This window comes from Saccostrea cucullata, unplaced genomic scaffold, assembly GCF_032062105.1.
Source record: "Saccostrea cucullata isolate Sc308-1 unplaced genomic scaffold, CSIRO_AGI_Scuc_v1 ctg1707, whole genome shotgun sequence".
NCBI classification, from domain to species: Eukaryota; Metazoa; Mollusca; class Bivalvia; order Ostreida; family Ostreidae; genus Saccostrea; species Saccostrea cuccullata.
This window is the reverse complement of record NW_026923346.1, coordinates 23,968-30,391: the sequence shown is the minus strand read 5'-3', so window position 1 is coordinate 30,391 and position 6,424 is coordinate 23,968. Positions and strand designations below refer to the sequence as shown.

Genomic DNA, 6,424 nt, shown 5'->3' with positions numbered 1-6,424 from the left:
GTATATTGAAATCTATAGATTGTGAAGACAAGATTATATGGTCATTACGCACGTGCATTCACATGTGCACGCAAAATTTGAATGAAATTGGTACACTTCTGGGTAAACGTTGTTAAAGTCTCAAATGCATAGAGTTTGTCTTATTTAATGAAGCTTATAGGGAATATGGCACCAAAAGGGAGTTGGGGAGCGTTTGGGGAACATCTGTAACGGTCCCCGTTACATTTAGCACTAGTTTCACTTAAATTTCTCTTATTACCCATTTTTCAGACTGCTTCTCGCTGCAGCTCATCATTCAATCGACCCTGCAATTTTCAGTGCATTCTTATTTATACCCTTTGGTCGAGTCTATTTCAAAGGGAGCAGTTGTTCCATTTAACCCTAATTCTTGGTCTTCTTAACGTTTATAGTTACCACTAATCATTACAACAGTTTGGAAAAAATGTAAATTGTCTAATTTGGAGAAGTGTCCATTTTTATTTTGAAGCTGCCGCCCCTCCCCGACTTTTGTTGCTGTATGGTTGACACCAAAAGAATTCAGCATTAAAAAATGGTGCCAAGAACTTACAGTTATACAAGCCCCCCTCCCCCCGAGGAAAGGTTTTCGAATTCGGACGTTTTATTTTTAAAAAGGAGGTTACCCCTCCCCATTTACGAAAAACATTATTAAGGGCTGATGCAGGAGAGCAAAATAAAGCTTTCATTCAGTCTCAATTCAGATATTTTTAAAACTGTTTAGATCGATATTATATATGTAAGTTCCGATAATATATCATTTTTCATCTCCAAAGCATTTTAATTTAAATTAATTCATATAGCTTTTAACAGTCACAGGTGCCTTGTTTCATTTAATCACTTTAAGAACTAAATGCGGTATATTGCATCTGTTGTACCCACAAAAGTCAAATTTTGAAAAATTCTTGAAATGTGCTGAATTCTATAGATTATATGAGAAATATAAATTAACAGTACATATCATAGTTTCAAAGTAGTTAACTGACAATTTTTGTTATGACGTCACGAACTAGTAAATGTAAATTTACTAGTTCATGAATGTAAATGTCTCCCATATTTCACATCTTTATTACCGAGCCCTTTTGTTAACATTTTTCTATGTAGTAAAACCCATTTACCGAGAACCCAAACAAATCAAGATCACCAGTATGTCTAAGTATTAATTAAAGGTACTTGGACACAGATTTGAAGTCGATATTTTCTCTATAATATTACGACTTAAAATATATTTTAATAGCATTTCACACAAAAATTAATTAAAAATCTTATTTCATTTAAAAGTTATTAAAATTTAAATTTTTTGGCGAGTTTGATTGACACATCCTTGCACTTTCACAAATTTTAACCTTATTCTTCATCCTTAGCAAAAGTGGCAATCTTGTTGTGTATTAATGAGAAATATTAAAACTTCATTCCAGAAAAGGTAATTATATTCAGAGTAGAAATGTTAGAAAGCAAAACTCCTTCACAAGTATCGTCATTCCGAACTAAGAGTTGCGTACGAGTTTAGCAAATCGAGCACTTAGTGTTATGTTGCACAGTTTTTGTAAACAGGGTATGAGTTCTTTTATTGTTGATGTTTATAATTCACCGGGTGCGTTCAAACGTCATAGTCTGCTTACCATAACTGCACGGATTGACAATATATTGCGTGTTTGTTTTGCTTTCGAATATGTCTACTCTGAATTTTCTGGATTATATCTAAGTGTTAATATTTTTCATTTATACAGAATGTAACGTTTTCGCCGTTACGAGTTCGTAAGATAGGATAAAATAATTATTAATTACCAAATTGGTATTTGTAATATATAAGCCTGGTCGCGGCTAAGATCTGGTCTTATAATTTCTGGTAGCGAAATATGAATAAACCTGGTAGCGGTTTTTTTTACTAAAGAAATTAACAACAAAGATAATAAAGTTTTCAAAAACTATATTCTGATATTCCAAAATTTAATAATGATAGTCAATAAATTACCAACAATTTATATTTCAAAATATGGTCACACAACGTCACTTGCTAGATTCAAAGGATTCCCCAGATTTCAGATAAAGTTAAAGTATATTTCTAATACGAAATTTTATAAATAATAAATAAATTATCACAAATCTCAATTAAATTACCTGGACATCTCACAAATAGTCTGGTAGCGACTACAAATTGAGTAAAATAAATTCACAAGTAGGGGCTGTCTATTCAAAATAACTCCTTTAAAAAAATTCTACGTCCGTCCACTATCATCTAAAAATCCCAACTGACTTCTCAAACTAGACGTTAACCCAAAGTGACGTAGCACGTGACGTTATAAACCGCGAAATCGCGACACATTCTAGGTAAGACCTGTACATAATTTCCCGCGACCGGAAGTAATGGAAAACGAAAGTAAACAATGTAAATAACAGTATGGCATATAAATAAGGTAAAACAATGATGTACAACAAGCTTAAGGGGGCCCTCTACAACGTCACAACATGGCGTACTTCCGTAAAAACGCCATTTTGATCCCAAATGATCAGATTCAAATTCACTTAACACCGATAAATCACTAAGTATAACACAACATGCGATATTGTGGATGGAATGTCCATAATATCACATCAATTAATACAGTGTTTTGCCCAATACGTATCCTTTCTTTAAAAATGATCATGAATTGTTTGTCAATGTATTCAATTTTACTTATTTAATTATTAGATAATACATTTACAAACTTATTAGAATAAGATTTTTAGATGAGAAAAAAAATTATATAAAACATGGCTTGTCCATATGCTAATTCATCATTACGTGTCAAAATGCCATACACTCAGAAATTCATTTCTTCAATAAGCATATATGCTTTTCAGCAAAAATATAGGCCTATCCCCCCAAAATGCAAATTTGATAAGATAAGACATATGTATTATCTTCCCATCGACTATCGACTAGAGGATACTCTGTTCTGTATACACCTGAATGAACGGTTATACCCGGTGAAATTTCGCATGACCCAAACGTTTGATCACCATTGATTGTCAGCTGTTTACAAGTAAGGGAAACGTGCAGGTTTTAGACGAAGTGTGCATTTGGTTATAGGAATTTCTTTTATCTCTTTTGGCCATTTACCATCTTAACTTGTTTTGTTGTATATAGCACTGGATAACACATGCAAATTGGATAAAAACGGTAAGTAAATCTACCTTTCTCAAAACCATGAATTCACTAAATACATGTCTTTGTCATTGACTGGAAACGCGATGATTTTCGCTTAAACTCATTGAAAAACAATACATGTACAATACGAACTTCTTTAAATATCCTTGCGTCACAATTTGTTTAATAGTTGTTCAAGTAGAGTTTATATGAAGTTTATAAAAAAAACAGTACCAAGATATTTGACCCACTCTTGAAACGGATCTCTCACACCTGAATCTTTGTGATGTTTGAAAATTTTGACAGTTTTTCAATTCTTTTCAATTTCTTTTTTTCATTGTTTTTACCCTTTGATATTATATTATATCTTTTCAGATATTGAAGAGGATCCAACCAGATATTCTCAAGAAAATGCTGTTTTAGTTTTTCTTTTGTCTATTTTTGTAAATTTAAATAAAAATTATGTTGATTTTATTTTTATCTTTGTTGGTTATTATTTCAATATTTTTTAACACGAAACTTTGAAGAGAAATTCAAAGCACTGAGCTTTTAAAAATATACACTGGGTGAAAAAAGTGGTTTCCCATCATAGGAAACTTTATGGAAACCACATGGAAACCTCAAGTTTACATCATGTTTCCCAGTGGTTTCCATTGCGGATGCTAGGTTATTCCGTCAAGTTTCCGTGACACGGAAACCCCCTACGCTCCGATTCCATAAGGTATCCCGAACCACGGAAACCTTTGTAAACCTGAAGTTTCCCGAACATCCATGTAGTTTCCCGTAATGGGAAACCTGAAGATTCCACTGGTTTCCAGAATCAGGAAACTTGATGGAATCGGAGCGTAGGGGGTTTCCGTGGAATGGAAACTTGGTGGAATCTTTAGGTTTCCTTTTACGGGAAACTACATGGAAGCTCGGGAAACCTCACGATTCCTAAAATTTCCATGACTCAGGAAACCATATGTAATCGGAGCGTAGTGGTTTCCGTGGAATGGAAACTTGATGGAATCTTAAGGTTTTCTTTTATGGGAAACTACATGGAAGCTCGTGAAACCTTATGATTCCTGCAGTTTCCTTGACTCAGGAAACTATATGGAACTTGTGTAACACTTTCTGTGTGGTGGAAACTTGGTGGAATTATCTGGAGGCCCATTCCTGGTGGAAATTACTGGGAAAGTTCAAGATTCCCTAACTTTTCTAAAGGAAGCAATGTGAAATAATGTGTATTCTTTTAAAAATCTATCAAAAAAATTTATTACATGTAAAAGAAGAAAGCATTACCATTTTATATGTTTAATAATTCATTTGATGTACAAAAACTGTAACTGAATTTTTCAATATCAAAATATTAAATAAATTCATATATCTTAGATAAACAATGGAACAGTCTTTCACATTAAGTCCATTCATAAGGGCCATTAAGTACTTCTTTCAACATCAGTTTCCTGGTTTTCTTCACATCACCTTTGATCTGCAATATTCATACAAAATTATTATATGATGTCAGAATTATAATGCTTGAAAATAACTTAGAAATCTAAAAGATCAGTCAATGTCCTTTAATATACCAATATCAATAATTACTTTCCATGACCATGATACATATGATTTCGGCATTTAATGTATCTCTTTAATATTTAATGCTTTATGATAAGTGAAAAAAAATAACATAAGGCCAAGCTTAAAAAATTCTTTGTTTGCAGTTGCCGACCTATAATTTTTAGTCTGAGTAGGTAGGTAGGCAATTTTTTTTTTTTTTTGAAAAAAAAAATATTTCCAGATCTTTGTTAGATAACATAAAATAAAGTTTTTCATAGGCCTACTTTACATGAATAAGCTGCACTCTTGGTATGATTGATAAAGAAAAAAAATTGAAAATGAAACAGTTTCAATAATATGAAAAATTAAAAAAAAATCAAATTACAAAATGGCTAAAAAAAGTTTGGGTCGGGTGCATTTTCAGTGGGTTGGTAGGCAACTGCAAACAAACAATATTTTATTTTAGGCCTAATATAAATAATATTTTCAGCCTTATTATGTCATTGAGAATATATTACTACAAGTATCTCATACTAAGAACCCTGCTTTAAGTTTGATTAGTTTGAGAGAAAACATACTCTTTATAATAACAACAAGAGGCCCATGGGCCTTATAGGTCAACTGAGCATTATGCAACAACTTTCCAGTGATTAAATTTAATTCATAATAACAATACACTTATCAGTTGCTTAGTTTGTTTACTTAATACCCATACACAAGGTAGGGGAACAAAAATGCATTTCAACTAATCAGTTATATTCAGCAATAATCAGTAGTGCCCCTACCACACATGAACCCCTGACCCTTAGGCCTTGATATTTGATTAATACCAAGGAGCAGATTTCAAACCATTCATTCATTTTCAGTATATAAGTACAACCCCCCCATGGTACCCCTGACCCTGGGGCCTTGAAATTCACAATTCTGGAAGATTAGGGCCCTTGTAGATCATAACTATATAGGTAGTTCATCTGCTTAATACACTAGAGCAGAGAAGAAAATTTTTAAAGATTAAATGAATTTTCACTATATAATCTATAGAGCCCCGCCCTAACACCAAAACCCCTGACCCTGGGGCCATAAAATTCATAATTTTGCTAGAGGCACTCTTGCTCATCATAACTATGCACTTAGTTAGTTTATTTAATACCCAGGAGCAATGAAGAAGATTTTCAAAGAATTCCTCTATTTTCACTATATAATCAATAGAGCCCCACCCTAACACCAGAACCCCTGACTCTGGGGCCATAAAATTCACAATTTTGGTTGAGGCACTCTTGTTCATCATAACTATGCACTTAGTTAGTTTATTTAATACCCAGGAGCAATGAAGAAGATTTTCAAAGAATTCATGTATTTTAACTACATAATCTATAGAGCCCCGCTATAGCACTAGAACCCCTGACCGTGGGGCCATAAAATTCACAATTTTGGTAGAGGCACTCTTGCTCATCATAACTATGCACTTAGTTAGTGTATTTAATACCCAGGAGCAGAGAAGAAGATTTTCAAAGAATTCATGTATTTTCACTATATAATCAATAGAGCCCCCCCCCCCACAATACCAGAACCCCTAATTCTGGGGCCATAAAATTCACAATTTTGGTAGAGGCACTCTTGCTCACCATAACTAGGCACTTAGTTAGTTTATTTAATACCCAGGAGCAGAGAAGAAGATTTTCAAAGAATTCCTGTATTTTCACTATATAATCAATAGAGCCCCACCCTAACACCAGA

At 33.2% G+C, this 6,424-nt stretch overlaps 1 long non-coding RNA gene across 1 annotated transcript; it reads left to right on the top strand.

Moving 5' to 3' along the window:
- The first annotated feature begins 2,953 nt into the window (after window positions 1-2,953).
- Window positions 2,954-3,619, top strand: LOC134263795 (uncharacterized). Its single transcript, XR_009991356.1, has 2 exons — window positions 2,954-3,178; window positions 3,521-3,619. It is a non-coding gene; the product is annotated as an uncharacterized LOC134263795 (long non-coding RNA).
- The last annotated feature ends 2,805 nt before the right edge of the window (window positions 3,620-6,424 follow it).